At 45.0% G+C, this 18156-nt stretch overlaps 1 protein-coding gene and 1 non-coding gene across 3 annotated transcripts in view; both read left to right on the top strand.

Annotated features, from left to right (window-relative positions):
• The window catches only part of NLGN2 (neuroligin 2), a 215868-nt gene that overhangs the window by 34886 nt on the left and 162826 nt on the right, over positions 1–18156 (top strand). The gene's annotated exons all lie outside the window — the stretch shown is intronic.
• TRNAL-UAG (transfer RNA leucine (anticodon UAG)) lies at positions 5137–5218 on the top strand. The gene has a single exon. It is a non-coding gene; the product is annotated as a tRNA-Leu (tRNA).

Below are 18156 nucleotides of genomic sequence, written 5' to 3'. Positions count from 1 at the left end.
CTGCTAGTGTGTATGTATGTCTGTTAGTGTGTGTGTGTGTATGTATGTCTGTTAGTGTGTGTGTGTGTGTGTCTGTTAGTGTGTGTATGTATGTCTGTTAGTGTGTATGTGTCTGTTAGTGTGTGTATGTGTCTGTTAGTGTGTGTGTCTGTTAGTGTGTGTGTCTGTTAGTGTGTGTATGTCTGTTAGTGTGTGTGTGTGTGTGTGTGTGTGTGTGTCTGTTAGTGTGTGTTAGTGTGTGTGTGTGTCTGTTAGTGTGTGTGAGTCTGTTAGCGTGTGTGTATGTGTCTGTTAGTGTGTATGTATGTCTGTTAGTGTGTGTGTGTCTGTTAGTGTGTGTGTGTCTGTTAGTGAGTGTGAGCCCCCATACTTCCCCCATACACACATTGCCCCCCATACTGCCCCCATACACACACATTGCCCCCCATACTGCCCCCACACACACACACACACTGCCCCCCATACACACACTGCCCCCCATACACAATGTGGCGAAACCAGCTTCGCCACTGTGAACTGGAGAGGCCTGGTTGCTAGCCTCCTGCCCTGCGACTACGGCCCCTGGACATATTGCTCTATAAAAACTATATTTGGGCATGTAATAATTTATATTACTGCTACTGGGCCTTTAAGGGCCATCCGTGAACTTATTGGGACTTTTGTGATGCTGTACCTTTAAGACTGTAGAACATAGTACTTTAACCCTGCCGTTAATATCCTGTATGTATTTATGTGGTGAGTTAGCCTGGGATATAGATATGCAGTATTCATCTGATTGTTCGGTAGAATCACTCCATTCAGTATATTGAGTGAAACTACCGAACAACCAGACCACCCAGGAATAAGTGTGCCTCCAATTACCGTTTGCAACAATGTTGCAAACAGGTAATTGTTGTCAGGATCGGGACAGGGATCCAACACGCAGAGTACAAACAGTAGCCAGATACGTATACCGGACCTTAGAATGGCCGGACTAACGTAAGTAGTACAGTATAGAATGGTCAAAGACAAGCCGAGGTCGAGGGTAACAGAAGACAGGTAAGCGAGAGACAAGCCGAATCAAGGGTAACAGAGATAAGCAGAGTAAGGTAAACAAGCCGGGTCAAAACCAAAAGGGATAATAGAATACACAAGCACTGAGTGACTAGAACAAGCTAGAACCACGACAGGGCAATGAGCTAATGAAAGAAGCTCTGTTAAATACCCTGTTCAGAGCAGTAACCACGCCTCCGAGGCGTCCTGATTGGTCCTGCAGCAATTGAGTGACAGGTCGTTCCGGAGGAGTTTCCTGATGACAACTTCCTGCCTAGATGCTGTAAAAGGCAGTCACTCCCTCGCGGCCGGCCTAGCATGACCGGATAGACCGTGGGAAAGGGAGCCATCAGGCCGTCTGGATGGAGGAACAGCTAAGTCTCTACCTCTTTCGGAGGTAGAGACCGCAGGTACCCTGACAATTGGCAATCGATGTAATGTATTCTGTGTCCTCTGGGTGGCCGCCATTCGGGAGCCGAACACGTGGCGGCGGCCATCTTAAACTACCGAACAGCGGTGTTTTGCCGTCGAGTGTCTGGAACTGGAATCGGACACTCGACTAGGCAAGCACCGCTGAGACCTCCAGACTTCCAGGATTTCGTGGGGAAACTACCGAACGGCCCGCCGTTCGGTAGAAAGAAACGCACGAACTAGGGGATTTATGCGAACTCCCCTTAGTCTCTATAACCCAAGTAATTCGCCTGTTTCTATTCCCTTTTCTGTGACCGACCGCAGGGCCAAAATGCATGGAACTGTTTTCGGATACTTTACCCATGCGGTCGGTCAAATCTTTGGAACCCCATATCTCCCGAACCGTTCATCCGAATGACCTGATTCTTGAATATGTTGTCCCCCCGAATAAGGGCTATCAGGGGATACCTGTTTTGGAGGTGTAGCATATGATTTTGGGGTACATCCAGGAATTGGGGAAAAGGGTGTACGGTATAATTATGTTAAGTGTTAATCTAAGGGGAGGAAATGTGTGGGAGGTACATTCATGTGATTGGTTAATTTCATCCTCCCCCTGGGAGTGTCCTGTATGTACCTGTTTGTAATAAAAGCCAGGCTGGGTGTCCCAGTCCGGAGTTCCTGTTTTACCCTCAAAGTGAAGTGTCGTCTCATTATTGGGGGGAAGGATTGATTGCATGCTGTTCCAGTTGACTGCTAGGAGTACAAGCCTATTCGTATGGTTCCTATTCAATGGTCTACAGCATTCATATGCTTGGGAGAATTTAAAAGGTTTCTCGGATTCAGTGTTCGTGTGTCTCCAGTCGGGAGAATGGTGTTTGCAGTAGCTGCCTGTGCATCTGTAAAGGGGATTATCGCCTAAACTGGGTTTTATCCTCTTGTAAGTGAAACGGTCCGTTACACACACACTTTGGAACACATACACTGCCCCCCATACACATACACTGCCCCCATACACACACACTGCCCACCATACACACACACTGCCCACCATACACACACACTGCCCCCCAAACACACACACTGCCCCCCAAACACACATTGCCCCCCCATACTGCCACCATACACACACACACACTGCCCCCCATACACACACACTGCCCCAATACACACACACTGCCCCCAATACTGCCCCATACACACACACTGCCCCCCATTCACACACACTGCCCCCATACTGCCCCCCATACACACACTGCCCCCCATACACACACTGCCCCCATACACACACACTGCCCCCCAAACACACATTGCCCCCCCATACTGCCACCATACACACACACACACTGCCCCCCATACACACACACTGCCCCAATACACACACACTGCCCCCAATACTGCCCCATACACACACACTGCCCCCCATTCACACACACTGCCCCCACACTGCCCCCCATACACACACTGCCCCCCATACACACACTGCCCCCCATACACACACTGCCCCCATACACACACACTGCCCCCGTACACTGCCACCCCATACACACACATTGCCCACACTCACACATACACTGCAATACTCACACACACACTGAGACTGTTACACACACATACTGTCCCAAACATACACTGCATCCCTGACATACACTGCCGCCCTCACTCACACACTACAACCTTCACACACACACACTGCTCACACACTGTCCCCCATACAGACACACTGCCCCCCACACACATTGCACCACTCACACACACCACTGCTCCTACGCCCTACTACAGCCCTATTTCCCAGCAGACCTCAGGTAAGTTGTCAAACTGTTCTTAAACGGTTTGACTACTTACTCTGGGAGCGGGTCCCGGCACTATTGACACCATAACCACTACACTGAGCTGTAGTGGTTATTGTGTCTGGATTATTTCTTTAAATAATCTACAAGTGCCCCTCCCGAGAGCATGCTCTGGATCCGCCACTGTGTCTGATTGACAGCTAGGGAGTGTAACAACGTTCATTTATAAAAGTGCCAATTTCTACTGAAATCTGCACTTTTTGTATAAAAAAATAAAAAGACATACTTTACACATAAAGCACTTCAGAAAGATAAACTGCTTTAGAGGTCTACAGTGTTCCTTTACAGAGTTCTCCGGAACTCCTAAAAACTCAGTGGTCCTGCTCCAAATAATAGGCAGGGTCCCAAGGCTTGCTGACTAACCCAAATGTACTACCTGCTGATGACAAGCCCCTTCTTCCTCCATAAACTCATGAGCTGGCAAATGCTCCTTCCCCTGTACTTTGTTCCTTGATAATGGATATTATGCGAGTTGAGAACTCCCTAAGACTCAAGTTCATGCATAGAACTACCAAGGGATGCCAAACCTCCATGTTCCAGTAACATGACTCTACATCTGTTGACATTTCACTTTTCTCGTGGTAGAGTTTTTTAAAATTTTGTTTGTGGTCAGTTATTTTAATGGTTGCCCAGTGGCCTCTTGTAATGAAATTTATTTATGTCTGAGGTTGTTGTTATGTACTTTAGGACCAGTTGAGGGGGGCTGGGTTATACAATTTGTTCCAGGTGACTGAGCATTCACTGTATTAGGTCCAGGAAGTGTGGGGACATGATCTTCCTTGGACACTTTCAGATTACGTACAGGAAGCTTGGGGATGGCCTTGCCCATTATATATTTGTTACCGGATGGCCTTGCCCATTATTTATTTGTTAACCTCCCCAATGGATATCTTTTAAATTGCTGCTGCACCAGTAGTATTCCAGCTAGATTGCTTTGATTTTGATGAGAGTGATGGTCTGCAGATAAGTTGATTAACAGATGTTCAATCATATGAAGGAAATATGCTAGACTTTCAGTGCACTGTGTGAGGGTTGATCCATCTCCAGCTTTGATCTTTAAGTCCTGCTACTTTAACAAGGCCGCTCATTTCCATCTCCTGGTCAGATATGTGGGAGGATAATGAAAGTCATGCGGTGGCAATGCCATGATTTTGCCTTCATACTGTAGCCTCATGACCTGAATTTGAGCAATCTGGTGATCAGTGAAGTTTAACCAGACAGTCAGTTCCACGGTTGGCTGTGCAGAGTATTGGATATGGGTGAGCTCAGTGGCTTCTGATAACGGTTTTTAATGGTGGTTCACAAACTTTTTAGGTTCAAGGCACCCTTAATATTTAAATATTTTACCAGGGCACCCCAAGTCAAAAAAATTCCTAGGTTGTATATATGTACAGCGCTGCGGCATATACTGGGCCCCTAATCTTGTGTCACTGGTAGATTATTTAAAGAAACAATCCAGGCACAATAACCACTACATTACGTCGTTGTGGTTATGTTGCCTGTAGTGCCGCGGTACCCTCCCAGGGTAAGTAGTCAAACTGTTTAAGAACAGTTTGAAAACTTACCTGGGGTCTGCCGGGATAGGGGCTGTAGGTTGCATGTGTGTGAGGGGTGCTGTAGTGGTTATGGTGCCATCCAACAATAAACATTTACAAATGTCTTTACACCTAGCTGGCTCTGTCTGGATCCTTCTGTTGAGGACTGATATGCTACTGTGAACATTGATAATTGCACATACCAACATAAATAAGAGAGAAATAAAGTGAAATATCCTGGTAAATGTGAGTAATTGTTCTACAAATTGGTACTAGCACAGTTATATTAATATATATACAATTTTATCGAAGGTAGCGTGGCTGAGCGGTCTAAGGCGCTGGATTTAGGCTCCAGTCTCTTTGGAGGCATAGGTTCAAATCCCACCGCTGCCAAATATTACATTTTTACCACAACAAGAGGACATAGTCTTAAATTAGAGGATTTCCAATACTCTCAGTAATACTTCCTGGTATTATTTTTAAACCTTTGTCCCTCTAATTTAAGACTATGTCCTCTTGTTGTGGTAGTTTTTCTTCGTTTAAATATAGTCTCCTCCTTTACTGTGTTGATTTCCTTTATGTATTTCAATGTTTCTATCATATCCCCCCTATTAGTGTGGAACCAAAGAAAAATAGGAAAACTGAGCCCACAAAGGTTTAAAAATAATACCAGGAAGTATTACTTTACTGAGAGGGTAGTGGATGCATGGAATAGCCTTCCATCTGAAGTGGTAGAGGTTAACACAGTAAAGGAGTTTAAGCATGCGTGGGATAGGCATAAGGCTATCCTAACTATAAGATAAGGCCAGGGACTAATGAAAGTATTTAGAAAATTGGGCAGACTAGATGGGCCGAATGGTTCTTATCTGCCGTCACATTCTATGTTTCTATGTTTCTATGTTGGACATTTTCTTTGGCTGAGGAGTGTCAGAAATGTGCAATGTATATCGACCAGACTTCAGCACCGTCTCAGAGTATCTCCCAGTCAGGCACCCGATGTGTGAAACGAGCCCAAGCAATCCCCAGAGGTCCTCAAGTCCGGCTGGGAAGCACAGTAAGCGTCCAGGGCCTCATAGCCCTACCCACAGTGACAATAGCCCTTTTAGAGGCTCTTGGTACCAGGCCTATAATCCGTGGGCAGGAGGCTGGTCTTCAACCCTCTCCAAATCTACGGGAGCATCCGTCTTAAATACCAAAATACCATAAACGATGACTCCTGTAGATCTATAATTTACACGGATAGTGATAGTTTCAAAAGTTTATCCAAAAATGATTAAATCATGGCCCCAAGTCTTTAGATACCAGCGCAGTTTTGTAAAAGTTATTAGAAGGGTATCCGACAAATCGATCACTAGAGTATGTATAACCAGAAAATACTATAAACCGGATATAATTATAACCATTAATAGATATATAAACATGAGACATACAAATAAACTGGGCAATAGAGTTATCAAAACGTTCATGTACAACTAGGGAAGGGAATGATTTGATATCATTATTATTTTAACCAGTTTTGGTGTTACCAGAATAAATGTCTTAAAGGACCACTCTAGGCACCCAGACCACTTCAGCTTAATGAAGTGGTCTGGGTGCCAGGTCCAGCTAGGGTTAACCCATTTTTTTTATAAACATAGCAGTTTCAGAGAAACTGCTATGTTTATTAATGGGTTAAGCCTTCCCCCAAATCCTCTAGTGGCTGTCTCATTGACAGCCGCTAGAGGCGCTTGCGTGATTCTCACTGTGAAAATCACAGTGAGAGCACGCAAGCGTCCATAGGAAAGCATTGTAAATGCTTTCCTATGAGACCGGCTGAATGCGCGCGCAGCTCTTGCCACGCGTGCGCATTCAGCCGACGGGGCGGAACGGAGGAGGATCGGAGGCAGAGATCTCCCCGCCCAGCGCTGGATAAAGGTAAGTTTTACCCCTTTTCCCCTTTCCAGAGCCGGGCGGGAGGGGGACCCTGAGGGTGGGGGCACCCTCAGGGCACTCTAGTGCCAGGAAAACGAGCATGTTTTCCTGGCACTAGAGTGGTCCTTTAAAGGAATACAAATCTGAATTCCTAACGCTATAGTGTCTCCCCCAGTTTGGCAAAAAAGAAAATAAGGATTTTATTAAACTTTTTTCCAGCCTGAAACTTGAGTGTAATTTACCAGGTATGGTAAACAAGGGAGATGTATCTAGGGCAGATATAGCCCGGATAACTTGTAGCGGAATGCAGTAGTATAATCCACGATCTCCGCTGGTATCACAGGAAAATCCACAGTCAACGCTAGGAAGCAAGGCAATATCCCAATCCTCCCAATAACCGGACGAAACACAGTCTGGGAGTCAACTAACTTGCTTGATTCACAGACTTCCATATTTATGCAGTTCCCCTTACAGATTTCCTTACAGATGTTACAGGGGATTTCTCCCATCAGGCAGTGTAATTATCCCAACAGGCATTGCTGCACGAGAGGGATACTCACACTAAAATGGACGATTAAGTGGATTATCCCCTCGTGCAGCCAAACTGACAATTCACATAAAAATATGTATTTCACATAATATTCATCGCTTTTATACGAACAACCGTTCGGTAGATAGCTGGGGTCTGCGGGCACATTTAGTGAGAATACCGCTCAGATCCCAGCTAAACTAACCGAACGCCGCACGAAATACATTTAACCATCGAGTTCGGTTTGAAACTACCGAACACCGATGGGGAACATAATGTGATGAGAGCGGAACTCCCGAACGCTCTGGAAGTCCAGCGGTGTTCGTATCATCGAGTAGCCGTTTTCAGTTCCAGACACTCGACAACCGAACACCGCTGCGGAGACAAAGGATCCAAGATGGCCGACCGCCGCATGGTCGGTAGTCGAACGGCGGCCACCTAGGAGAGCCTTTAATTACCGGTTGCAACATTGTTGCAATCGGTTAATGAGCGCCACACGACTCTAAGTGTGTGGTCTACCTGGGGATCCCGTATTCGTTTGACGAACAGCCCGGATAGCCGCGGTTCGTCGAACGAAGTGTTTGCATGCTGGTAGCTTACGGCTGCCAGCATGCGAACTACCATAATACAATACACACACAGCAAAATATACACAGTACCCCATACAGCCTACGGACAACCTTTCTACAGTACAGTCCAGAAGTGGCTAGGTTTGCCACATAACTATTGTCAAAAGAGATCTTAACCAGGAACTGTAAAATTAGAAAAATACATTATAACCTCGAGAGAAGTAATCAGGACAGGTTTAATATAAATATATCAACCAGGAAGGGGCCAGGATTGGACTCATAGTAATAGGAGGAAGGTCATGATCAATGAGCAGGAAAGCAGTCTTGACAACATAGGAGTTATAGTAAGGCGAGAGATAGCGCTCTGGATAGGAGTCATAGTAAAAAGAGGGGCTATGGTTGGACAGGAGCCATAGTAAGAATAGGGGCCATAGTGGGATAGGAGTCATAGTAAAAAGAGGGGCTATGGTTTGACAGGAGCCATTATAAGAATTCATAGTGGGGCCATGGTTGGAAAGGAGCCATGGTTGGACAGGAGCCATACTAGGAGGAGGGGCTATGGTTGGACAGGAGCCATAGTAAGAAGAGGGGCCACAGTTGGACAGGAGTCATAGTGGGACAGGGGTCATAGTGGGAAAGGGGTCATAGTAAGAAGAGGGGCTATGGTTGGACAGGAGCCATAGTACGAAGAAGGGCCATGGTTGGACTGGAGCAATAGTAAGAAGAGGGGCCACAGTGGGACAGGAGTCATAGTGGGATAGGAGTCATAGTAAGAAAAGGGGCCATGGAGAGGACCATGGTTGGACAGGAGTCATAGTACGATGAGGGGCCATGGTTGGACAGGAGCCATAGTACAAAGAGAGGCTCTAGTGAAATAGAATTTATCAGTAACTGAATCTGTGGTTATGGAGTCACTTTCCACGTTCCTCATTCATTATGTGGCCTTTGCTGCAGATTTCTATTAAAAAACTAGTGAGACTTTCCTCGAGGGCAGATTTGGATTTTCCATCTGCTGCATATCCATGTGTATGAATGAAATTTGCCAATTACGGTAAATCCATCTGGGTGTAGAAGGGAGTAAAACCGGTCCTTTTATTAATGGTGCTTATTGACTTCAAATTGATCAGAGTGGGATTCATTGAGGAGACTTTCTAAAGTGAAATAGTGTACCAGTCATCTCGGTGGTTCTTACACACATCCCGAGCCTTCAATTCCTTTACTGTGTTAACCTTATACACATCCCGAGCATTCTTCAATTCCTTTACTGTGTTAACCTTATACACATCCCGAGCATTCTTCAATTCCTTTACTTAATATTGACAATGTGGCAAAAATGCCTGTGGCGGACTGCTTCATATCCCGACTAGGTACCTCCACCAATCACGCTTCCTAGTTATCGGAGGACACTTCGCCGGGACACCATAAGCATTTCCAGCCCCTAGCCGCCGCAGCTTGGCTGGGGTCTTGCCGCCTCTTCCCACCCTGGACCCAAGCCCTGGATCCAGCTCTCAGTGGGTAGAGCTCTCCTCCAGAGAGTATAGCAAGGTATAGCAAGTAAAAGAGCAAGCCTAGCTTTCCCCCCACACATTAGCTGAGTCTTTATTCAGGGCCACACACAGCCTTTATGCAACGTCCCCTGCAAGGGGTTTTCAACACAAACATATAGGGTCTTTTCTCCCAAGATCCTCTGTGCCTGAGAGATAATTGCGTGAGGAAACCTATGGCCCCTCTTCTTACTAAAGAATGTAATTATCCCTCAGGTACAGACAAATCTACAATAGTTCTAAACACCCCACCAACACATTTTAATATTTCAAAAGGGGTTAATTGATTGCATGGAAGTTCAGAGCTTACATTCCAAGTTCCTCTCTGAAGCTGGGACCCCAACAGAGCCACTCTGCCAGGTGTGAGAATTCACACACCCAAGTGGCCTGGAAGTCTGGCCCCAGCACAAACCAACTCTCCCATATGTCCTGATTGCCTCCCAGACAGGGAGTCCTTTGATATGTTAATGGTCCTCAGCTTTTGAGAACAAACAAACCCCGGTGTTTCAATATCATATCCACAAGAGACACCAATACCCACCCACAGATCAATACTCAAGCACACTCTTTCAATCAAGTCCATACATGATTTGCGAACAAGGGGAGATCCAAACAATACATTGCCTTTTAGATAGGGAAATACCCAGCATGATGACCTGAAAACAATAAGCAGGCATGCGAGTGGGCACATGTGAGCATGGTACTCAGTGATGGTGTTCCGTCACAATGCCTCTGCCACAAGCTCGCCTGCTGGCTAGCCTTCTGCCCAAGGACTATAGACCATGTAACAGCCTTTTAAAATACTTTTTTTCATGTGGTTTCCCTTTATTGTTCGGGAACCCAACAAATCCACGAACTGCAGACCACTGCTGGGCTTGTTAACCCCTATTGACCTCTCCCGATACCTCCATCCTCGTTTTCACACTATATATTCTAAGTGTTCGGCTGGGTGGCCGCCGTTCGTATGCAGAAACATATGGGAACTAAGTTGGAGGCCATCTTGTTCGCACAAACGCAGGCAGCGTGTTCGGTCGTCGAGTGCATGTGTAGCGGAATAGATGCTGTTATATACCTCTTACTCCCTTTGTTCGGCTGTCCATAACTCCTCCCCTCCCCGTTCGTCTACCACACCCCCATCTGTGTGGGTCATGTGGTCGCATCTTGGACCATGAGGTCGCAACAACCAAACACCCCTGGCTGTTAACCATTGCTTGTCTGTACCGCTCACCCTTCCTTTTTTGAATGTATTGCTTGTCTGTGCCCCTCCCCCTTCTTTTTCCTGTCACAGCAGGACATTGTCTCTCTTTTATCCCCCATCAGCTTCTTGTGATGGAAACCCCTGTTTTGTGTTGGAGACCCCATGTAGGGGTCTGTGCATGTAAAACCTTGTGTGACAAAATAAACAGAGGTCAGTTTGTGTTGTACTCCCAGAACTGTGTTGTCCAGTTACTGGGGGGTGAAATGGATGCCTGCTTGTTGTAAGGGTTCCTGAGAGGCTGAAGGAAGGTATGAGCATAGGTAACCAGTCCGGTTACCCGGGGTCCGCTACAGCATGGAACTAAAATCGGACACTCTAACTCGTGAACACCGTTGAAATATGACGAACACATACTTCGTTGCTATTCAAGTCACTAGAGTGCCATTAAGTTTGCATAAACTAGGCCAGGGGTAGTCAACCTTTTTCTACCTACCACCCAATAATGCATCTTTCTTGATGGAAAAATGTCCTTACCACCCACCAGTTTTCGATTTTTACTTTTTTTGCGCAAGTGCGGAATATTTTTTAGAAAGGTGGGGGTTTACATTTTTTTTTTAAAAATGTACGTACATTTATCTTTTTAGTTCTACTTTATGCATGTTTATAATGTTTTTAACTTAAAGTAAATTGAAATTACCTTTAACTAGTGATTAATGAGATCCTTGAGGTTGATGCTGCGAGACTAAATATTTGATATCTGGTTTGATTTTTGTAAGGAACAAACAAAGGTCTCCTCTTTCGGTGATATTCAGACGATTTCTCGGTTTGCTCATAATATGATTTCTCATCCGTCCATCAGCTCCCCTCCTCTCCCTTCCTTATAGCAATGCCCAGCAGGAAGGCTGAGCTAGGTAGCCCACTTATTAGCCAACAACAATTCACTCCTTTTCCTTTTTATATTTTCCTTCTTTCTCCTATTCTACAAGTACTCTGCTCCTTCTTTCTCCTATTCTACAAGTACTCTGCTCCTTCTTTCTCCTATTCTACAAGTACTCTGCTCCTTCTTTCTCCTATTCTACAAGTACTCTGCTCCTTCTTTCTCCTATTCTACAAATACTCTGCTCCTTCTTTCTCCTATTCTACAAGTACTCTGCTCCTTCTTTCTCCTATTCTACAAATACTCTGCTCCTTCTTTCTCCTATTCTACAAATACTCTGCTCCTTCTTTCTCCTATTCTACAAGTACTCTGCTCCTTCTTTCTCCTATTCTACAAATACTCTGCTCCTTCTTTAAACTATTCTACTAGTACTCTGCTCCTTCTTTCTCCTATTCTACAAGTACTCTGCTCCTTCTTTCTCCTATTCTACAAATACTCTGCTCCTTCTTTCTCCTATTCTACAAATACTCTGCTCCTTCTTCCTCCTATTCTACAAATACTCTGCTCCTTCTTTCTCCTATTCTACAAATTCTCTGCTCCCTCTTTCTCCTATTCTACAAGTACTCTGCTCCTTCTTTCCCCTATTCTACAAATACTCTGCTCCTTCTTTCTCCTATTCTACAAATACTCTGCTCCTTCTTTCTCCTATTCTACAAGTACTCTGCTCCTTCTTTCTCCTTTTTTACACGTACCCTGCTCCTTCTTTCTCCTATTCTACAAATACTCTGCTCCTTATTTCTCCTATTCTACAAGTACTCTGCTCCTTCTTTCTCCTATTCTACAAATACTCTGCTCCTTCTTTCTCCTATTCTACTAGTACTCTGCTCCTTCTTTCTCCTATTCTACAAGTACTCTGCTCCTTCTTTCTCCTATTCTACAAGTACTCTGCTCCTTCTTTCTCCTATTCTACAAATACTCTGCTCCTTCTTTCTCCTATTCTACAAATACTCTGCTCCTTCTTTCTCCTATTCTACAAATACTCTGCTCCTTCTTTCTCCTATTCTACACGTACCCTGCTCCTTCTTTCTCCTATTCTACAAATACTCTGCTCATTCTTTCTCCTATTCTACAAATACTCTGCTCCTTCTTTCTCCTATTCTACAAGTACTCTGCTCCTTCTTTCTCCTATTCTACAAATACCCTGCTCCTTCTTTCTCCTATTCTACAAATACTCTGCTCCTTCTCTCCTTTTTTACACGTACCCTGCTCCTTCTTTCTCCTATTCTACAAATACTATGCTCCTTCTTTCTCCTTTTTTTACACGTACCCTGCTCCTTCTCTCTCCTATTCTACAAATACTATGCTCCTTCTTTCTCCTTTTTTACACGTACTCTGCTCCTTCTTTCTCCTATTCTACAAGGACTCTACTCCTTCTTTCTCCTATTCTACACGTACCCTGCTCCTTCTTTCTCCTATTCTACACGTACTCTGCTCATTCTTTCTCCTATTCTACAAGTACTCTGCTCCTTCTTTCTCCTATTCTACAAGTACTCTGCTCATTCTTTCTCCTATTCTACAAATACTCTGCTCCTTCTTTCTCCTATTCTACAAGGACTCTGCTCCTTCTTTCTCCTATTCTACACGTACCCTGCTCCTTCTTTCTCCTATTCTACACGTACCCTGCTCCTTCTTTCTCCTATTCTACAAGTACCCTGCTCCTTCTTTCTCCTATTCTACACGTACCCTGGTCCTTCTTTCTCCTATTTTCCAAGTACTCCACTCCCTGCTATCGTGTATCCCCCTACCTACTCCAACTTCTCCCCTTCCTGTACCCGCGTTACACTCGTTCACAACGGCGCGCGTTTGTACGTGCGTACGGGCTCACATGCACGTTCAGGCACACACTCACGTGCTTTCATGCACTCACATCTGCAACCTCGCACTTCCTGCTTACCACTGAGTGCGCAAGAGTTGAATAGAGCTTTCATCTCTCTGGATGGAGGGAGGATTCTGCTACCGCCCACCTGGAATCCTAAAACGCCCACTGGTAGGGACCAGGTTGACGACTCCTGAACTAGGCAAACAATCGCTACCTAGGAGCTAGAGGATCGGTTCGGTATTTTGTTTTGGACTCCCGAAATTGACCGAACACTACCACTTTTCTTATGAAACTTTTTTGGGCAGAAACTGTCAAAAGTTGACTTCCATGGAAAATCCAAACCACCGAATTGATCTGAGTGATTTTGGATATGATGGTCACTCAGATGTGACTCTTGATTGGTTTCTATGGATTTTAGAGGTGTTTTAAATGGTGTTTTTCTGTACCTGGAGATAATTGAGTTTGAACAGTTCCTGGCTCAATTATCTCTCAGGTCCAGGGGAGGAGTTTGCTGTATGTATAAATTCTGAGGCTCTGCCTGCATTAAACAGATCTCCTCCCAGCATTAAGTCTCAGCTAATGTGTGGGGGGGATGCTATGCTGGCTATAATTTCTGCTATACCAGCTATACTCTCTGTAGGAGAGCTATGACCACTAGGAGCTGGATCCAGGACCCTGGTCCAGCGTGGGAAGCGATGGAGTGACCCCAGTCAAGCTGCAGCGGCTCGGGGCTGAAAGCGCTTATGGTGTCCTGGCGGTAGCTAGGAAGCGTGTTTGGCGGAGGTACCCAGTCGGGGTACCAGGCGGTCTGCCACAGACAATATGTGCTGTAGGTACAATGATACATCTCCTTTATCGGTCTTTGCTATAAACTTCTACCCATCGTTTCTTTATCCTGCTGTTACTCTTCTTCTATCTCTAGTTCTCTCTCTTTTTAAAAAAAATCTTTATTTTTGCAATGGCAGATCGTATGGTAAAGTAACATTGTTAGGCTTGTGCAAAAGCCATATGATAGTACATATGTCAATTATGCGTTACAGAAAGGAAAAGAAAGTCGAGAGTTATTTTGTCGAGGGTTTTCTTCCTGTTGTGTTGGTTGACTTGGTTGCCCTCTGCCAGAGTTTCGATTTTTTATAATTAAAGAAGAACAAAAACAGAAAACAAATAACCTTAGGAGATGTTGCGTTTAACATGTTGTGTAGGAGTGGGATTGTGGTTGGTGCAGTGTTGCTCAGGAGGGTTGTTAGCGCATTTTTGTCGTAGGATGTGACGTGTACATGAGGTGTGATCCGCATCCGTGTGAGTTGGGTTGGTAGAAATCCGTGTAGAGCAATGAAAGTCACAATGACATTTACATGTCACAATGACATTTTGTATTGGGTGTCATAAGAATTTAACTGTTTTAGTACATTCAATAAGTTTGCTCTAGGTATGTTTATCTTATAATCGGATACACTTTGTATCCACATTACTTTGATTGTTCTGCAACCCCTGGATCTCTATATAGGTTTGCCTTTCCTCCTCCCCTCTCTCCCTCCCTCAGGGTTTTTCAAGGTCAATAACTATTTACAATTACCTGTCCACTGGACATCCCCGCTCCCCAGGAGCCGTATATAGATTTATGGATGAGTAGCACTGGGCAGCACACCCCTTCCCGCCACCACCTCGGTCGAGAACCATGCCGTGTACTCCAAAGTTGCTCTAATTCTAGATTGGAAGGAGGTGTCTAGTGTAGACATATACCATATCCATGTGAGTATTTTTATTTTTTTTTATAAGAAGTTCCTTGTTGGTTAGGGTATGAAGCCAATCCATTTTAAAAAGGAACTTGAGTTTGGTTAAGAATAAAGTGAGTGATGGACTGCCCGGCTGGTTCCAAACCTGAAGAATGGTTTTGCAGCCCACCGCTGCTATAATCATAGAGAAGCGTCTATTAGGTATGGGGTCACCGCTTACGGGTCCCAACAATAGAAAACTGGGATTTAAATGGTATGGGCGTCATGTTGTTGTTCATTAAGTATTGAGTAACCTCTCTCCAGAAAGTCTGGATCATGGGACACTCCCACAGACAGTGATATATATCTGCTTTGGTGTGGGTGCATTTAAAGCAGGTAGAGGAGTCCTTCCTTGCCATGAGGTGTAGTCTATGTGGCGTGAAATATGTGTAGTGTGTGGTTTTCAGGAACATGTTTCAATATGAAACCATGGGGAGCAGTTGACTTTGAGTGTAATGTGAGTTTAGGATGTTCTTAGGTGTGATGTCAGGGAAATGAGTCTTCCATTTCTCCAGACCTGTCTGTAATGTGTTCCAATCAGGTGTGTATCGTAGAAGGGCATAGAGGGTAGAGATGGAGTAAAATGCTGGGTTTGTGGTGCATAAAAGACGATCCAGAGAGTTACTCCATTCGGAGGGCGTGAGGCGTTGACTTATGTTGTAAAAATAATGTCGTAATTGAAAGTATGCAACTCAGGTATGGGAAGGTCCGGGAAGCACTCCCTCAGGCACCCCATAGTGAGAAATCTGTTTGTGTCAAAATCTACAAAGGAACTCAGAGACCCGAGGCCCTGCCCACATCGTGAATGGGTATGTGTTGGATCCATCCTGGAACCCGGGGTTCTGGAGCAGGGGTAGGTGTATGGAGCATAGCGGGTTTGCCCCAATGCTGGCCCGAGCCATCTTCCAGGCCTTAATCGTGGCGGCCAAGAGAGGATTTGAGAGAATATCATCCGAAAGTAGGCTGTGTGGTTTGTGTAGAAGTACTGTCAGGGTATGCGGCTGCGCCAGAAAGGATTCCAAAGCTAGGTCCGAGTATCGTGACTGTGACTGGATCCAATTGAGCACATGCCAGAGTTGGGCCACCATACTGTATTCACTGGTGTTTGGGAGATTAAGTCCTCCGTTGCATTTGGTTTGGTGAAGTTTAGTTAGGCTCAGCCTGGCCCTCGATCCCTGCCAGAGAAAGTGCCTCAGTTTTTTATTTAGAAGACAATTACCTTTTTTGGAGTGTAAGACTGGGAGTACTTGAAGTGGGTATAGTAGCTTTGGGAAACAAACTAGTTTATAGAGATTGGCCCGTCCTATGTAGGAGAGTGGCAATTTGTGCCAGTGTTCCAATTCATTAAAAATGGAGGAGAGAACAGGAGGAATGTTTAATTTGTACAGTTGGCCTATGTTTCTTGGGATCTTGATCCCTAGATATTGTAAGGCCGAGGTTTGCCATTTCAGTGGGACCCCTCTCGTAGCCTAGGAGGCGATTCCCTCCCCAGATGTAGCGCACTGGATTTCGACCAGTTAACTTTAAGTCCTGCCATGGCATGGAATTTGTCAAGTAGGTCAAGGATAGGTGGTATGGAGGAGGTTGGCTCCGAGGTATATAGGAGTATGTCATCGGCAAAGGCAGAGACCTTCATAGTGACATCTCCCAGGGGGATGCCCTCGAAGTCCGGCATTGATTCAATGGCTCGCAACAGGGGGTCTATGGCTAGGTTAAATAGTACGCTGTCGTACCCCTCATCCCAGAGTGAAATATGGGGAATCCAGTCCATTTGTCGTGATGCATGTGGTTGGGTTGTGTTGCAGGTTTTTAACAAAGGTCACAAAGACGTGCCTGAAGTAGTGCAGTTTAAGGACTCGTATCAAATGTTGGCAAGTGATGCTATCGAATGCCTTCTCAATGTCGAGGTTGATGAGGGAAGACGCCCGTCACAGCCGCCAACGCCCTCCGGACACCCGTGACCATCTGTCTTCCCACCACAAACTCCAGTTGGTGACCCGTGAGGGCCCTGGGTAAAAATTATTGAACTCTTGAGGCTATGATCTTAGTGAGAATTTTGAAGTCCAAATTGAGCAACGATATAGGGCGATAAGACACCAAATCCTCCATATCCCTACCTGGTTTCGGTATTAGCACAGTACATGCTTGGTTAATGGAGTCTATTGAGAGTCCTCTCAGATAGATTTGGTCAAAAAGGGCTTTAAGGGTGGGGCTGATCTGGTGTTTTAGATTTTTGTTATATTCAGCGGTATAGCCATCCGGGCCTGGGGTTTTACCCGATTTAAGAGAAGCCATAGCTATATGAATTTCTTTGTCACCTACATAGCAGTTCCCACCTCTTATTTTTTTATCATCTAGCTGATTACCCCAAGCCCTTACTTCGTAGGGGAATTCTGTATATATTGTAGCCAATTTTGTGTACTTTTATCACTCTTGCTACACTGTAACACATTACGATCTTGCCATTCAGGCAACCCTGAGCAATAGTATCTTGTGCATTGGGCAACTACTGGGGTGGGGACGTATCTACTAAACTTCTTCTTGTGTTTTTTGCCCTGTTATTGTCCATCTACGTCCTGTTCACTGTCTTCCCGTTTGTATATATATTTTTCACTGAGTCTGTTTAGTTGCAGTCACCTTTTTCTGACCCATGATTGGGACATTAGTGACTAGCAACTTTGTAAGTATCTGTGTGTGTTTTTAGTCTTACCCAATAAAGTATTTTTTTGAGATTTTCTTTTATACTAGTCAGGGACAGTCTCTTCTTCTCTTTTTTTGCATCTCTCTACTTAGGGTTACCCCCGTGCTGTTCCTCGATTTCTCTATTTATTGCTATAGGGCCAACCCTCTATCACCTGTTGTCGTTACTTCCAGTAAAGTCTTGTTTTAGCATTAAGCCTTGGCTCATGTGTGGATTATTTGGTGATACCGGCGATATTTATTCCTGTGGATTATTGGGAATATTATTTTATGGGAAGAAGGGAATGCTTGACGGAGTAACGGATTGTACCGTCACACAGGGTAATTATGTCTGTGCAGTGTTCGTTCG

This window comes from Pelobates fuscus, chromosome 3 (genome assembly GCF_036172605.1).
Source record: "Pelobates fuscus isolate aPelFus1 chromosome 3, aPelFus1.pri, whole genome shotgun sequence".
In the NCBI taxonomy this organism is placed as follows: Eukaryota; Metazoa; Chordata; class Amphibia; order Anura; family Pelobatidae; genus Pelobates; species Pelobates fuscus.
The sequence above is the reverse complement of the archived record's forward strand: the minus strand, read 5'-3'. Positions and strand labels throughout refer to the sequence as shown.